This window comes from Lepidochelys kempii, chromosome 11 (assembly GCF_965140285.1).
Source record: "Lepidochelys kempii isolate rLepKem1 chromosome 11, rLepKem1.hap1, whole genome shotgun sequence".
In the NCBI taxonomy this organism is placed as follows: domain Eukaryota; kingdom Metazoa; phylum Chordata; order Testudines; family Cheloniidae; genus Lepidochelys; species Lepidochelys kempii.
Window position 1 is genome coordinate 81,105,327 of NC_136390.1, and position 16,538 is coordinate 81,121,864.

Sequence of the window (16,538 nt, forward strand, 5' to 3'; positions counted from 1 at the left end):
CCAGTTAATCGCAGCAATCCCGCCATAAGACGGCAGCCTGAAATCTCAGCTCTCCCCCGCCCCTCGCACGAGACCTGCTGCCAGCTGAACTGGAGAAAAAATGGGGAACGTCTCTGGCAGAGGGTGTGAAACAGACACCCGGAAAAGGTGAGCTTTCACAGGGACTGCTGGGCACGCATGGACTGTGGCTGGGGAGGGGGCTGCCAGACCTCCCTCAGGTGACCAGACAGCAAGTGTGAAAAATCGGGACGGGGGTGGGAGGTAATCGGAGCCTATATAAGAAAAAGACCCAAAAATCGGGACTGTCCCTCTAAAATCGGGACACCTGGCCACCCTAGACCTCCCCCACAGACTGCCACTGAGTGAGTGGGGGGCAGTTGCACAGACCTGCAGGGACCACACGGATTGTGAGGTTTGCTCCCCTCCTGTCTCCAGTGGGGCTGAGGTTTCTCCCTGAGCCTGCTGAGCCCTGTGGCCCTTCCCAGCCACGCCCGTGGGAGCAGAAAACACCGAGAGACCAGGCCGGGGAGGTCATATGGTTTATTGGACCCGGTTCTGTTGGGGAGAGTGTAGCCAGACAGCCAGCCCCCCCCTGCTCAGACCAGCATTGCTGGAAACACAGGAGGAAGCCGGAACAGGGCACTTAACATATATTCCAGCACAGCCTTTGAAGCTGTGAAAGCACAGGTGTGCTGCTACAATGTGCCTCTGGGAACAGATACAAGGATTAAGCTCACAGTAGGCAGAGGCCCTGTGACAGACATGGCTCTTAGCCCCTACTAAATAGCGTGATGCACTCACACCAACATCCTAGGTGGGAAAATATTTACCCTGATAAAAGAAATGTCCAGTAGTCGACACTTATTGTTTCTCTCCCTTGCAAGTGTAAACTACTCTTGCGAAAGCTGGCGTCACCCCGACAGACCAGCCTCAATTTGGCATAAGAAAGGAGAAAGAGAATAAAGGAGTACAGAGGTATAAGTAGGGGACCTACAGCACCCTGATTTTTGAGTGCTTTTCACTATCTATCTGCTGGTCAGATAAGTGACAGCCTCCCAAGGCTTCTGCAGCTAAGAGGGTCCCTACGCCTTGTCCCTTATTCATCTTTCCGCGGAATTGAGTGACCGATCCTGGCTTGGCACCGCTGGAATCGAGAGATGCAAGGAGGGTAAGAAGCACCCACACCTGATCTCCTATCTTTAGTGTACACATATTTTGAAATAGAGCTCTATATTTTGTTTTCTTTCTTTGGGATTGTGGCTTCAGTTTTGTAACTTGTTTGTGTGTGTAACATCTCTACATTTAAATAAGTAGGCACTAGCAATTTTGTAACCACATGAATAGAATCTAGCTTAATAAATTTTGGTAACCATTTATGCATAAGCCTGACTTGTTTTCTCTGGTTTACTGTAAAGCAGCCAACACAATTAAAGAACCTCAGCCGTTTTGGCTCTAAAGCCTGGCCATTAGGTGAGAGTACTAAGAGCCTAGAGTTGAGTTGTGCCGCCTCCACGGGGCAAACTCTTGGGGCACCTGTCAGTCAATCCTGGCTGCGAAGGAGCTCTGAGCTCTAGCAGTTAAAGTCACGGGTGGTTAGGACCTTGGGGCATCCGTCAGCCTAGCCCGGGCTGCCCGCCGCGAAGGGACAGTGCGTCCTAGCGGTTAAAGTCACGGATGGTATAAACGGGCATAGCTGGCACCTCACCAAACATCCTTGGCCGTCGGCTAACAGAGAGAGACAGGGCCTGAGGACGAGATCTGCGGAGCTCGAAGGCTTGTCTCTCCCCAGCAGAAGTTGGAGAATGAAAGAGATCCCTTCCCTGCCTTGTCTCTCTAATCTCCTGGGACCGACCTTGCAAACAGAGAACTCTGAGGCAGTTCAGTGCTTCCCACCGAGCCCCAGGAGCCCGTATGTAACACGGACGTTGCACTCATTCAAACAGTGCCTAGCGCAGCTGGGGGACGGGCTTCAAGCTGCTGCCAGCCGCAGCCCCTTCTGTGCCCCAAACCGGGGGCGACTGCGCCTACCGGCCAGACCCCTCTGTTCCAGAACGGAGGTGCCCTTTGGTCTCTCAGCCCGGCGCTCTCACACAACCACAGCAGCTCCAGTCACCAGGTCCCCTCTTGGCGCAGTGGGAGGGGGCAGCAGGACAGAGCAGGCAGGCCTCCGAGGGGGAACTGTACTCCGGGAAGCCGTGACTCTGTCAAGGATTTAGGTGTCATACCGGGCAAGCCACTCAACATCCGCTCCCGGTGCGATGCTGTGGGGAACAGGGCCAAAGCCATCGGTGATGACGGGGGGATTTTCTTGGTTTTTCAGTGGTTTGCATGCTGTGTGTGGGACTCAGTTTCCCTGGGTGCTGTTTGTTTAACGAGGTGGCACTGGTGGGAGAGGTAGTTTGTTGTTACAGAGGACCAGCGGTGATCTCTCCTGTCAGTTGGGCCCTCAGGCAAAGGCCTGGAGAACGGATACCCCAGCGACTGGTGAGCGGGAGGCCCAGCTTGGAAGTCACAGCCAGGTCGGGCCAGTAGTAGGACAATGGGCTGAGGAGAGAAGACCCGGTGACTGCTTCCAGCCAGGGGGAAAGAAAAGAGGGAGGAGAGGAGAGGCTGAGATAGAGGAGACCCAGGCAGCCTGTTCACCTGGGACAGAAGACAAAGGACACAGGCTTGTGGGAAGGCGATATCGGACGCTTAGCTGGAAGGAGGGGGCTTCTGGACTGGGGAGAGAAAACAGCCAGAGCCCACACGGGTGCAGGAGAGACCTAGATGGACTGTGCAGAGGGAGGTTAGGCCTGAGGCCCTGAGAGTTTCCTGTGCTGTGTTCAGATGCTCAGTAAACCCCTCTCTTTTACGCTGGCTGAGAGTCACGGCAGTCTCGGGATCGGGGTTGCTTTCTTCCCTCTGGGAGTAGAGGCCCCAGGGGTCCAGAGTGAGGGGACTCCCTGAGGGGGCCCACGGCAGACAGGCATGCTCAAGCCTGAGAGAAGAGGTGTTCCAGGAGGCGGAAGGGCCTACGGCTTAACCCTTGAGAGAGTGGATCTCCAAGAAGGGCTGTCACACTGAAGGGGGTTCCTCCCAAGGACTGTACGAGGCTGAGAGAGAGCACAAGTCCTGTGAGTCCGTGATGCCATCCATGGATAGATAAAGAGAGGATGGAAAGGGAGGTGATTCAGCAGTGGGGAGACTGACACTGGAATACTGCATCCCATTCTGGTGTCCACATTTCAAAAATAACGTTAAAAAAACTGGAGAGGGTGCAGAAAAGAGCCATATTTGAGGGATGGAGAAGACTTATAAGAAGGCATTGAAAAACTCAGTCTGTTTAGTTTTTAAAAAGATGGAGAGGTGAGCTGATGGCAGCCTGCAAGTGCCTTCGCTGAGAGAAAACACCAAGTATTCAAAGGGCTCTTTAGTCTTGCAAAGAAAGGCAGAACAAGAACCAATGGCTGGAAGCAGAAATCAGAAAAATTCTCCTTAGAACAAGGCAGAGATTTGTAAGAGGGAGGGCGACTCATCACTGGAACAAACTGGCAAGAGAAGTGATGGATTCTCCATCTCTTGATGTCTTCCAGTGAAGACTAGATGCCTTTCGGGAAAGTGCTTTCATCAAAAAGCAGCTCTTGTGACACACGGGAGGGCTGGGAGATGCAGGGCAGCATATTAGATGCTCCAATGGTCCCTTCTGGCCTTAAGTCGACTAATTTATGAAAAACTGGTGGTTTATTGTATAGCCGGCTCCATCCCCCGACTCACCAGTCATTGAGTGCGGAGATCCGGGGGCAACAACTCCAAGCTCCAAGAGGCTGGGCAGGGGCAGGACATCAGCTGGGAGGGGAGGGGTGGGGGGGCAGTGACATCACAAAGGCCTTTTGCAGGACCTCAGCCCATTGGGCAAAGGTGGTGGGGAGGGGGTGACCTCACAGAGAGACCCCGACATCAGCGGGGCAGGGCCGAGGGGCAGGGCCAGGGCAGTCGCTGAGACCCCCCCGGCTTTGCTGCCGCACGTCTCCTTCTCCCGGTCTCCCCTCGAGGACGGGGAGAGAATTAGGATTCACGTCGTAGCATGAGGAGGAGCCTCTGTGGAGTTTTCTCCTTTCCGACCCCTGGTTGTGCCAGAAAACGAACGTCCCTTGGACAAGGTCGGAGGCTGCGAGAGGTTTGGAACCTGTTGGGTCTGATGCACCTGCTGCAGGCAGAATTCTCGGCACAGAAAACACTGGCTTAAGGGGGCAGAATGTGATTTCCTACCGAGCGCTTTGACGCTTGGAATCACTGGGGACCTTGGGGCTTATCCTTTTGGGTTTCCCTTTTCCTCTTTCCTCCCTCCTTTCTCCTCTTCTCTTGCTTCTTTTTCCCCTGTTTCCCTCTCTCTCCCAAGGAGGGGTGTCTGTGGAGGGTGGGCAAGGGGGGGTTGCTCTCATCGCGGGAGGTCCTCACAAAGAGGTGGGTCTGGATCTGAGAGCGATCCGCTCTGATGGTGACCTGGCCGTCCTGTGGGACCTCTGGTGAGACCTCTCAGCCGCCCGCCCCTCAGAGTCTCAGGGCTGGTTGGCCGAGCGGGGGGCTATCGACAGCGAGGAGACTCAGGTCCTTTTGGTCTCGTTTCAAATCAGGCAAATAAGTCACAATCAATGCAACGTATGGGATTAATCTTGCTGCTTCAGGGGCGGAAGGAGGCAGGGTCTTGGGGGAAGGGGTGGAGCGGGTCGGGGTCTGGGGAGGAGTGGGGGTTGCCCCGAGCCTGCACCCCCCTCGGGGCGGCCTTGGCAGCAGTATTGGTCCCACCCCGCGGCAGGGCTGGGCTGGAACCAGGTACGGCCGGGGCAGGGCAGGGCAGGGGGTGGGGGAAAGCTGGGCGGGCGGGAGCCGGGGGAGGTACCTCTCTCCAAGCCAGACCTCGTAACCTGAGATCCAGAGAGGCAGGGGGGGCTCAGGACACACCCCTCCATCGGCCTTTCCCGTTGGTTGGCGTCGGTGTGGAGATGTCTCGCACACTGGGTTTTGTGGGTCCTACTTTCAGGCACCTCCTTCTTCCTGTAAGCGGGGGAATAGTCCCGCTCTTGTAGGGAACTGTCCTGGCTTCTGCATGACCCCGGTGAAGTGGGCTAGCGAAAGGATCTGAGTCCTCGCTCCCACTCCCTTTACCCAGTGGCCTCCCTGCCCTGGAGGACTCCCCTTCCACTCTCCTGTCTGGCAGAGTCCTCATAACCCCGAGAAGGCTGGACCCAGGATTCCTAGGGGGCTCGACCCCCAACCCTGCGGTGGTCAGCTCAGACAGGGGCTCGGGTGTCCCCACTCCGGGGTACTCTCTCTGCACTGGGCATTTCTCTGACCCACTGACCATTCCATACAATTTAAAGCAAATGCAAGTTATTTAATCAACAATTAATTTAAAAAAGAATAAGGGAAAATGGGAAAGGTGAAAGGAAACACATCACCCCGCTCTGTGGCAGGGAACATCACAAACAGGGTCTCTGGAACGTCAGGGCAGTTCACAGTCTGCTCCTTGTGAGTCCCAGGCCCCGTCTCCGGCCCTGGCCGTGCTGCGGGGATGCTGCTGGTCGGACACTCGCTCTGGTGGTGGCCACACGCTCTCAGGCTCGAAGTGGCAGGACCCTTCTTCCCAGTGTGGCCCCCGCCCTGTTGGGGTTACGATCCAAGCCTGGCCTGCAGAGCCCCTTGGCTGAGGCGTCTCCCTGTGCGGGGCCCGCTGCCCAGGGTCCCCCTCGCTCTCCCCAGCTGCTCACCGCACCCAGCTCCGGACTGCTCCAGCCCCAGCCCCAGCCCCACCACTCGGTCTCTGCACGGCTGCTGCTCTGCCCCCAGCTCCCTGGGCTGCTTCTCTGGCCCCTCTGGCTCTGGTTGCTCCCACGACAGGTCTGCTCTCTCTGGGCTGCTTTACTGGTCCCTCTGGATCGGCACAGCTCCACTCCCCAGCTCAGCTCGGGCCCCTGCTTTCTCCTTAGCTCGGCCCCACTCTGTCTGTCTGACCCAGGCAAATCCAGCTCTCACAGAGGACGGGACCCCCCTGGCCTCCTGACTCCCTCATTAGCCTTCTTGCCCTGACATTCAGGCTGACCTGGAGCGTTGGCCTCTCCCCATTGTTCCTGGGGACTATCAGTCTCAGGGTCCTGGTTTCCCATCGACCCTTCCCCTTTTAGTACTGGGAGCGAGCCAACCAAAACACCCCCACTGACTGTTAGTAAGGGGGCAACAGTCCCCTTACATTTAGGCTGTAGCTGTGGGGGGGGTTGAGAATCGGCAGCATCTCAGTGTCAGATTTAGGGAGCTAAAGTGAAAGTAGCAGCCAAGCCCAGCTCAGTATTTTTGTGGAGCTAGCCCCTGGTGCCTAACCTGTTTGGAACAGCCCCCTAGGCCCCCATCTGTGTGGTCAGGTGCCCGATCCCAGACCTACATTATTTTAAACAGATGCTTTTGAAAAACGTACCAAAAGTCTAACGGGCTCTAAAAATCAGCTGAATGCATTCCGGGCCTACAAGCGCTAAAATACTTTCATCAAAACAGTGTCTTGTGCTTTGAACGGCATCACGACATGGCAGGGGCTGACAGTCAGTGCTAAATGTGTGAAGACCCATTTTTCATGATTCTTGCTAAAGCCAGTCAGCAAATGTCGTCTAGGAGTAAGTGCTGTAATTATGGGGAAGAAAAATCTGCATTTTTCACACGTAACAGAATGGAATAACTGCATTCAAAAATAAAACGATGGAAAACTTGAAAGCCCACAAGCCCTCTCAGTCCTACTGCTTGTTCAGCCAATCGCTCAGACAAACAGGGGTTTGTTGACATTTGCAGGAGCTAATGTTGCCCACTTCTCGTTGACAGGGTCACCTAAAAGGGAGACCAGGCATTCACAGGGCACTGTTGTAGCTGGCATCGCAGGATATTGAGAGCCCAGATGTGCTGAAGAATCATACGTCCCTTCGCGTTTCAGGCACCGTTCCAGAGGTCATGCGTCCATGTTGAGGACAGATTGAGATGTCACCAGCGGAAGGTTCATTTTCTTGTTCGATGGTTGGGATCTTGTCGTTTCCACATTGGCGTGTTGCTCTTTTCAGACTTCAGAAAGCATGCGCCACACCTCATCCCGCTCAAATTTTGGAGTCCAATTTCAGGCTGTTAACACTTGGGTCAAGTCCTGTGGCTGTCTTTAGAAATCTCACATTGGTCCTTCTTCGCCTTTTGTCAGATCTGCAGTGAAAGTGTTCTTAAAACGAACACCACGTGTTGGGTCATCCTCCGAGATGGCTAGGAGATGAAATCTGTGGCAGAGTGCAGGTAAAAGAGAGCAGGAGAAGACAATTCTCCCCCAAGGAGCTGAGTCACCGATTTAATTCACACATTACTTTTTTTTAACGAGTATCATCAGCATGGAAGCATGTCCTCTGGACTGGTGGCAAAAGCATGCAGGGGCATACGAATGTTTAGCATGCCTGGCACATAACTACCATGCAATGCTGGCTGCAAAAGTGCCATGCGAACGCCTCTTCTCAACGTCCGGTGGCCTTGTAGGCGCGAAACGTTGACACTGTTTTCCTTTTGGGTGCAGTTCTGAACAAAACAAAAAATCTACATTTGTAAGTTGCACTTTCACGGCCAAGAGCTTGCACTGCTGCACTTTTATGAGGGGAACTGAAAAATGCTCTTTTGAAAAATGCGGTTCTCCCTGCCCCAGCCCAGAGCCTGCACCCCCACCCTCTTCCCACACCCCCTCTCCTGCACCCAAACTCCCTCCTACACCCCCACCCCTTCCCCCAGCCCAGAGCCTACAACCAAACTCCGTTCCACAGCCTGCAGCCCCTCCCTCCGCAGCCCCTCCCATCCCCAAACTCCCTTCCAGAGCCTGCACCCCTCCACCCATCCTGCACCCCCACCCTGTGCCCCAGCCCGGAGCCTGCACCCAGCACCCAAACTCCATCCCAGAGCCTGCATCCCAGACTCCATCCTAGAGTGGTGAATAGGACAGATTACTAACTCATCACGGTGGGTTTCAGCCCCCTAGGATCACCTGTCAGGATTTTTCCTTCCTTTAAAGAGGGCAGAACCCAAACCCCATTCAGAAGATGCGGGAAATCTTACAGTAAAGTCTTCTCACATAGTCCCCTCTGTAATCCCATCTGTCAGAGCTTGCCTTAGCACACGAAAATAAGGCCACAGAGTGGTAACCACACAAACAAGACTTTATTTACGATGGGGGAAAGGACTAGGACAGGCTAGAGAAGGGGTGGAGTAACAAAACTTTAACTCTGGAAATGCTCCACTCTCACAAACAATTACACCCAGGAGGAAATGTTGATGTGCTTTCTACCTTCTCTTGCAGGGAGAGAGCGATGGACAGCTTCTGCTCTCTTGACATTGGACATCAGGGACAGACTTCGATGATGGACACAGGACCGGGTGAGTAGACCTAACTAAAAACCCTCCCTATCCCTCTTTGCGTCGTCTCTGCCTGGATGTTAGACCCTATCTACGCGGATTCAATCCGTGCGTGGGAGTGTGCTTCCCAACCCAAATGAATATAGCCAATGGCAAAAGGTCACCAGATTCTTTTGCCAAGTCCAAGATGGCCACCTAATAGATAACACAAAACGTACATGCCTTTCTTCCCTTCTTTTACGAAAATTTGGCAGGGGCAAACACCATTTTACACACCCAGAGAATGCATTTGACCAATCAGGGGACGTTGCGGGGCAGGGTGACCCATCCAGAAGGGGGTTGTGTCTCCCCTCTGAGAACTCCTCCCTCTGTCCTCTACAACTGAAGTGGACGTCAGCTCTGTAGGAGCACCCCGAGAGGGGATTTGACCAAATAGGGGAAGTGCCATAGTGGAGTGAGCTGCCCGCAACAGGATCCTGTGGTCCCTAAAAAGTCCTCACACCGCCCTTTACCAATTGGCGAGGGTTTCTCTCCCACCTTAGGCCATCTCAGAAGGTAAACGTGTACCAATCCAGAACAGGTTTAGCCCGCAGGCCTAGGCCACGATTTCTGCAAAAGACATCCTTGGAACGAGACGGGCTCTTCCACGCAGTGTTGTGTTGAGACTTCCAGGAGGATGCTGCCAGCCACGCAAACATGGAGCTCCAGAGATCGGCGGCTTCTGGCCTAGACCTTCGGGCACTGCCTATTCTGATCGGTACGTTACCCTTCTGGGATGGCCTATGGGGTGTGTGAAACCCTGACCGATTAGTAGAGGACAGTGGGGGGATTTCATGGAGCGGTGATGGGCCCCTCTTGCGGGCAGGTCACCCCACCACAGCACTTACCTGATTTGGTGAAATCCCCTCTCTGGCTGGTCCTAAGGGGCTGAGGCTCACCCCAACTGGGAAGAGTTCTCGGAGGGGTCACGTGACCCACTTCCGGATGGGTCACTCTGCCCCAGAACTTTCCCCCATTGGTCAAATCCATTCCTGAGGCACATGGATGGAGATAAAACACCCCCATATTGGTAGAGGAGTGGCAGGAGCTCTTAGAGAGGTCACATGCTACTCCTTGCTTCTACTCATATTTGCATCCTGATCCCGAAAGTCTTATATCATGGTGTGGGTCTTATGGTGACAGATGGGCGATGCCTTAGGGGTGAAGGGGCGAGGTCCCATGGGTGAAACTAAATAACTGTCCTTAGCCTCAGGGTGGTTTGGCCTTATGGCCAGAGCCAAAATGGCAGCCCTCCCACTCAGGGCTGTGTGGCCCAACGCCCAGAGTCCGTGCGGCCGCCCGCTCCGTCGGGGCTGTGTGGCCCAACGACCAGAGTCCGTGCGGCCGCCCGCTCCGTCGGGGCTGTGTGGCCCAACGACCAGAGTCCGTGCGGCCGCCCGCTCCGTCGGGGCTGTGTGGCCCAACGACCAGAGTCCGTGTGGCCGCCCTCTCCATCTGGGGCTGTGTGGTCCAATGGCCAGAGTCCGTGCGGCTGTCCTCTCCATCCAGGGCTGTGTGGCCCAACAACCAGAGTCCGTGCGGCCGTCCTCTCCGTCGGGGCTGTGTGGCCCAACAACCAGAGTCCGTGCGGCTGTCCTCTCCATCCAGGGCTGTGTGGCCCAACGGCCAGAGTCCGTGCGGCCGCCCTCTCCGTCGGGGCTGTGTGGCCCAACGGCCAGAGTCCGTGCGGCCATACTCTCCGTCGGGGCTGTGTGGCCCAACAACCAGAGTCCGTGCGGCCGCCCTCTCCGTCGGGGCTGTGTGGCCCAACGACCAGAGTCCGTGCGGCCGTCCTCTCCGTCGGGGCTGTGTGGCCCAATGCCCAGAGTCCGTGCGGCCGCCCTCTCCGTCGGGGCTGTGTGGCCCAACGACCAGAGTTCGTGCGGCCGCCCTCTCTGTCGGGGCTGTGTGGCCCAACGACCAGAGTCCGTGTGGCTGTCCTCTCCGTCGGGGCTGTGTGGCCCAACGACCAGAGTCAACGGCTGTGCAGTCTAGAGGCGCAATGGGGACGTGGGCAGCCACCCGAGGATGAATGGCAGCCAGGGCAGGGGGACCCAGACTCTCCTTACTCCCCCTTGCCCTAGCCCAGGGCCTTGTCCGTGGCCAATGTGTTTGCCGTTGAGTCAGTGGGGATCCAACCAGAACATGCTGACGTCACTCAGCATGACAATGGCTCGTTCACCCAGGTTACTTCAGAGGAGAAGTCTCTCGGCCACGGGCTGGGGGTCTCTGGGCTCCCGGCGTGGGAAACTCCCAGACACTCCGATCTCCCTTGCACGTCTGCAGGCACCCGGGGGTGCGGCTGGGTCTCGGCGACTTGGGGCTTCAGCTGCTTCTGGACTGGAGCCTCCAAGGTGCATCCTCCATTTTCGGTGCTCTGCCTAGCGTGAGCTGAGCTGCTCCTTTTCACACTGGTGCTCCAGTTGTAGCGTGTCCGGCAGGGCTGGGGAGGGGCTTGGCTTCCTCCGCCTAGACTGTGGGGTTACGTGGGGCTGGTACACCCCGGCACACGCTGCTCGGCCTCTTCTGTCTCCTCCTTCCCGTGCAACAGCTGCTTTGCCATCTCACAAGAGATGGGATCAGTGGTGGGCTCAGTTGGCTCCTGTTGGCCTCTAGATGTCTGGAAGAGGGAGAAAGGGCAGGAGCACAAATTAGAAAAACAAAACCTTCAAGCACGGTGGTTTTCCACTGCACAAAACCACCCCACTTTGCTAATGTTCATTTGCAGCTTCCCGGAGAGCTGGCATTTCTTAAAGAGAGCACCCAACCCCCGGCAACCGCTACTACCCTGGGGGCTGGCAATGGTTAAAGGGAGTCTGGGAGAATTTCTCCTCTCTCCGCCTGGCACTGATGAGTGAGGGAACCACATGCGAGAAGCTGTGTGAATGTCGGGCTCTGTGCGGTGGGGTGAGATGTCCTACATGGTGCCCAAAGGTGGGGTTGTGCTGACTCTGCAGTGACTTCATTCCAGGGAGAGAGATGTCAGAGATCAGCTCCAGGGTGCTGCCCTGTAACAGAGGGTGGCAATGGGGCAGAAGTGGGGCAATGGTGCACTCAGGAAAGGAGCAGGGCTAAGGGGGGCCCGAGCTGCAGCCCCTAAAGCCCCTGTGTGCTGCGTTCCAGCCGGGCCGGCTCTGCCTGGCTGGGGTGGGGGCGAGGCGGCTCCGCGCGCTGCTCTTCCTGTCCCCCCACAGCCACGTCGCCGCGATGAGCACTGCACCGGGAACCTCTGTCCCGGGGGCTGCTCTTGCCTGTCGGCTCTGCCCTCCCTCCGCGCGTTCCCCCGCAGCTCCCATGGGCCGGGAATTGTTAATCCGGCCCTGGCCCTACTCCCCAGCCTGTTCCAATCCTGCTCTTGACTCCTGACTCCAGCTCCAACCCTTGGCTCCCCTCGGCTCGACCTCCACCACTCTGAGCACGCGGCCCCAGCGCCCTTGCTCCAACCACTGGGCCCAGCCAGCCGTGCTTTGGCTTCTGAACCCAGCGACATGGAGGAGTCGTTCACCGCACTGCTTTCCATGTGTATGGCCCTGCCCTGATCAGCGCTGGTTTTCATCCACCATGGTGCTGCCCAGTCACATGGCTTGATTAGATCCCTTTGAACTTCTTCAAAGTCTCCTCTAGGCTGATTAATCTGCATAATCTTGTGTCATCTGCCAATATCCACCTCGTTGTTCAGCCCCAGTTCCAAACATAAGAACATGAGAAAGGCCAGACTGGGTCAGAGCAAAGGTCCATCTAGCCCAGTATCCTGTCTTCCGACAGTGGCCACTGCCAGGTGCCCCAGAGGGAGTGAACAGACAGGAATCCTCCAGTGCTCTATGCCCTGTCACCCATTCCTAGCTGCTGGCAAACAGAGGCTAGGGACACCAAAAAGTTGATAAGCGTCTGCTGTACGTACCATAGCAGGACAAAGAGCTCTTCTGTGTCGGTCCCGGTTCCCTAGTCAAATGCAGAACCCGACACGAGATTTACAAGCTTCTGCAACCATTTATAATGTCTGTTGAGGATGTACCACGTGGTCCTGTCAGATTTCAAAGGCACTTCCTGAAAAGCTGAAACCAAGAGGAAACGGGTTGAAAAGCCTCTGGTGCTGATGTGCCTGGTGCCTAGGAAATCTCCACTCCCGATGGCCATCGCCCCCTGCTATTAGCTCCCCAAGAGTCTAAGGGCACAAGAACAACAACTCCGCTCCTCCCAAAATAGCCCTGCACAGAGAGGAGACCCCGTTCTTGTCACTTCCCCCTCCGCCGGCCTACACCCGTACACACACCCCTACACACAGACGGTTGGGGGCACTTGTTCTTTCGATGGAACAGGAAAGTGACAGCCGCAGCGACATTAAACCATCCAACATTTGGGCCGAGATCCACAAAGGGATTTAGGCTCCTAATGTCTACTGAAATCTTTTGTGGCCCTGTGCCTTCATTCCTCAAGAGGTCACAGGGAGAAGTGTTTCCCATGCTCCCTCATGGGATTTCCTATGAGCTGATGACCAATCTCGGAGGGAATCTCCCTGGCCTGCAATCACTCCATTACAGGGAGGGCAGGTGATGAGGGTAATTGTCATCATCATCATCATCCTTAATAACTACGGCTCTTTTCAATACTGTCAGGCCTTCCATTACAGACTTTCAGACCTTTATGAAGACACTTTCCCCACACAGCTTTAAGGCAACGTCTAGACTAGGAGCTAGAGATGGAATTCCCCTGCTCCCATACACATATTGTGGTAGCTCGATGACGCTCGCATGACCATCCTTCTTCCTTAAATGCTGTTCTCAGACAGAGAGGGACCTGTGTCCACATTCAAACCTGTGTTCGGGCCCTGTGCTGCACCCCTGTACTTCCCACAGAGGCACAAACACACAGAGATATTTCCTTACCTTCATACAGGCGGAAGATGCCATCTTCATTCACTGTTTCAGACAACAAATCACAGTAATGGTGGATAGTATTTCCTAGACATACAATGAATACAATGGATCTCATTACTTTTCAAATCCTTCGCTGAAAACTGCTGAAGATGCAGCCATTTCCCCAAGACAGCCCTTCGGAAAATTAAATACATTCCTTACATCTGTTCACAAAGCACATTAGATAAAGCATCAGATGCCCAGCAGGTACTGAGAAGCTGATTTCTAAAGGAGACTGAATTCACATCAAACCAGCATGATGTGAATTCAATCTCCCCTAGGTGCAGCCAAAGAGCTGTTGTGGGCAGGGGAAGTTGGTGCAGTCAATACAGCTAAGTTGCTCCCTTCATCTTGGAATACATGTTAATTCTCTCTCTCTCTCTCACACACACACACCCCCCGTTTTAGGATTCTGGTGCTGTCGGAGGGAACAGAGCAGCTGTCTAGAAAAGGGCTTTGAAGGAAACATTTAAGAAAGCTGAAGTGAATTTGCTCTGCTTACCAATGAACAAGGCTGCAGAGTGTCGTATTGTTGTCTGTGAGCTTTCCAGGTAGTCTAGGGCCTGGAACAGGAATTTGGGGATGTGGCTCTCGTTGTTCTGCATCTGGAAAGAAAGAAGGAAGAAATGCACAATATACAAATGGCATATTCTCCCCACAGCGAATAGTCCAGGAAAGCCAAAGCATATAGCCAGGGCATGGCAACCGCCAATACGAACCCATACACCAGAGCAGCACCTCTCTGAAGTCACTGTTGTGTTCTCCAGAACCTCCGCTTTCATTTGAAAAGACAAAAGTTTGGAGGTCTGACAGTTGTGGAGGAAACTGTCAACAATGGGAACGGATTGTAACTCCTGCAGAAATGAACCAGCAGAGAGCCTGGAACAGAGTCTTGCAACCCGACCGAAGCGGATGGGTCCTCAGGCTGTGGGGTTAGAAAGGTCTCTCTCAAGTCCCCATTCACCCCTCTCAAGGCACAAGGAATTCACCTACCAGGCACTTCCCGACACTCTTCAAGAGCTGTGAGGAGCCATCCCAGGCCATGCTGCGGAACAGCGTCTTCAAATGAGCCCAGCCGAGAAACACTGCGCAGCGGAAGAGCGTCAGTTTACATCGCTGCAAGAGAAGGGGAGACCAAGAGGCTTCTCACTGAGAGAGGGATAGTGTGGGGGACACTGGACCTTCTCCACCCCTTGTGCTGTGTGCTGTGAGGATGGATGAGGCACGAGGCTCCAGCAGGGAGTGAAGCCGGGAGAAGACTCTGCTTGGGCAAGGGGCTCTGGTGATGACTGGAGTGGGGGCCCCAGGGGATTCTGGCTCTTTGCTCTGAAGGAAATAATGTCCGTGGCACTTACCAGTGTCACACTCTCCTCCTGGTCTGCAAGATGCAGCAGCAGCGGGAGCAAGCAGTGGATGATTTCCTGCTGCACGAGGGCTTTGTCCGGGTCCTGCACCCTGCTCACCACGTTGCCAAGCAGTGAAATGGCAGCTGAGCGCACACTGCCCCTCTCCTGGCAATGACACACGGGGGGTGGGGACGCCCGGTTAAAGCCAGGCAGTATCAGAGCAGAACGCGACAGAGTCATAATCCGCCCGCTGCTCCGGTTCCCCCGTGTGAACTGACTTGGGTGGGGGGAGCAGGGCGGACACCAGGCCAGCGCCATAGACATCTTGTGCAGGGCCTGAGACCCTGGGCAGGACAGCGCAGCCCCAGGGTGTCCCAGAGGCAGTTTCTGTCTGGAGAGCCTAGAATCCTAGATAGGGAATTGGTTAAAGGGGAGACTACAACGGGTCGTACTGAAAGGTGAACTGTCAAGTTGGAGGGAGATTACCAGTGGAGTTCCTCAAGGATCAGTTTTGGGACCAATCTTATTTAATCTTTTTATTACTGACCTGGGCACAAAAAGTGGGAGTGTGCTAATAAAGTTTGCAGATGATACAAAGCTGGGAGGTATTGCTAATTTAGAGAAGGACAGGGATACCCTACAGGAGGATCTGGATGACCTTGTAAACTGGAGTAATAGGAATAGGATGAAATTTAATAGTGAGAAGTGTAAGGTCATGCATTTAGGGATTAATAACAAGAATTTTAGTTATAAGCTAGGGACGCATCAACTAGAAGTAACGGAGGAGGAAAAGGACCTTGGAGTATTGGTTGATCATAGGATGACTATGAGCTGCCAATGTGATATGGCTGTGAAAAAAGCTAATGTGGTCTTGGGATGCATCAGGAGAGGTATTTCCAGTAGGGATAAGGAGGTTTTAGTACCGTTATATAAGGCACTGGTGAGACCTCACCTGGAATACTGTGTGCAGTTCTGGTCTCCCATGTTTAAGAAGGATGAATTCAAACTGGAACAGGTACAGAGAAGGGCTACTAGGATGATCCGAGGAATGGAAAACTTGTCTTATGAAAGGAGACTCAGGGAGCTTGGCTTGTTTAGCCTAACTAAAAGAAGGTTGAGGGGAGATATGATTGCTCTCTATAAATATATCAGAGGGATAAATACCAGAGAGGGAGAGGAATTATTTAAACTCAGTACCAATGTGGACACAAGAACAAATGGATATAAACTGGCCACTAGGAAATTTAGATTAGAAATTAGACGAAGGTTTCTAACCATCAGAGGAGTGAAGTTTTGGAATAGCCTTCCGAGGGAAGTAGTGGGGGCAAAAGATCTATCTTGCTTTAAGATTAAACTCGATAAGTTTATGGAGGAGATGGTATGATGGGATAACATGGTTTTGGTAATTAAATATTCATGGTAAATAGGCCCAATGGCCTGTGATGGGTTTTTAGATGGGGTAAGATCCAAGTTACCCGGGAAAGAATTTTCTGTAGTATCTGGCTGATGAATCTTGCCCATATGCTCAGGGTTTAGCTGATCGCCATATTTGGGGTCGGGAAGGAATTTTCCTCCAGGGCAGATTGGAAGGCCCTGGAGGTTTTTCGCCTTCCTCTGTAGCATGGGGCACAGGTCACTTGCTGGAGGATTCTCTGCTCCTTGAGGTCTTCAAACTACAATTTGAGGACTTCAATAGCACAGATATAGGTGTGAGGTCTTTTTTAGGAGTGGTGGGTGAAATTCTGTGGCCTGCATTGTGCAGGAGGTCAGACTAGATGATCAAAATGGTCCCTTCTGACCTAAATATCTATGAATCTATGAATCCCAGAACCCGAGAAGA

At 54.2% G+C, this 16,538-nt stretch overlaps 1 long non-coding RNA gene across 1 annotated transcript; it reads right to left on the reverse strand.

Moving 5' to 3' along the window:
• Positions 1-10,972: 10,972 nt before the first annotated feature.
• LOC144929142 (uncharacterized) lies at positions 10,973-13,398 on the reverse strand. The gene is made up of 3 exons (XR_013634454.1): positions 13,323-13,398; positions 12,338-12,491; positions 10,973-11,056 (listed from the first exon to the last, which is right to left on the reverse strand). It is a non-coding gene; the product is annotated as an uncharacterized LOC144929142 (long non-coding RNA).
• Positions 13,399-16,538: the final 3,140 nt, after the last annotated feature.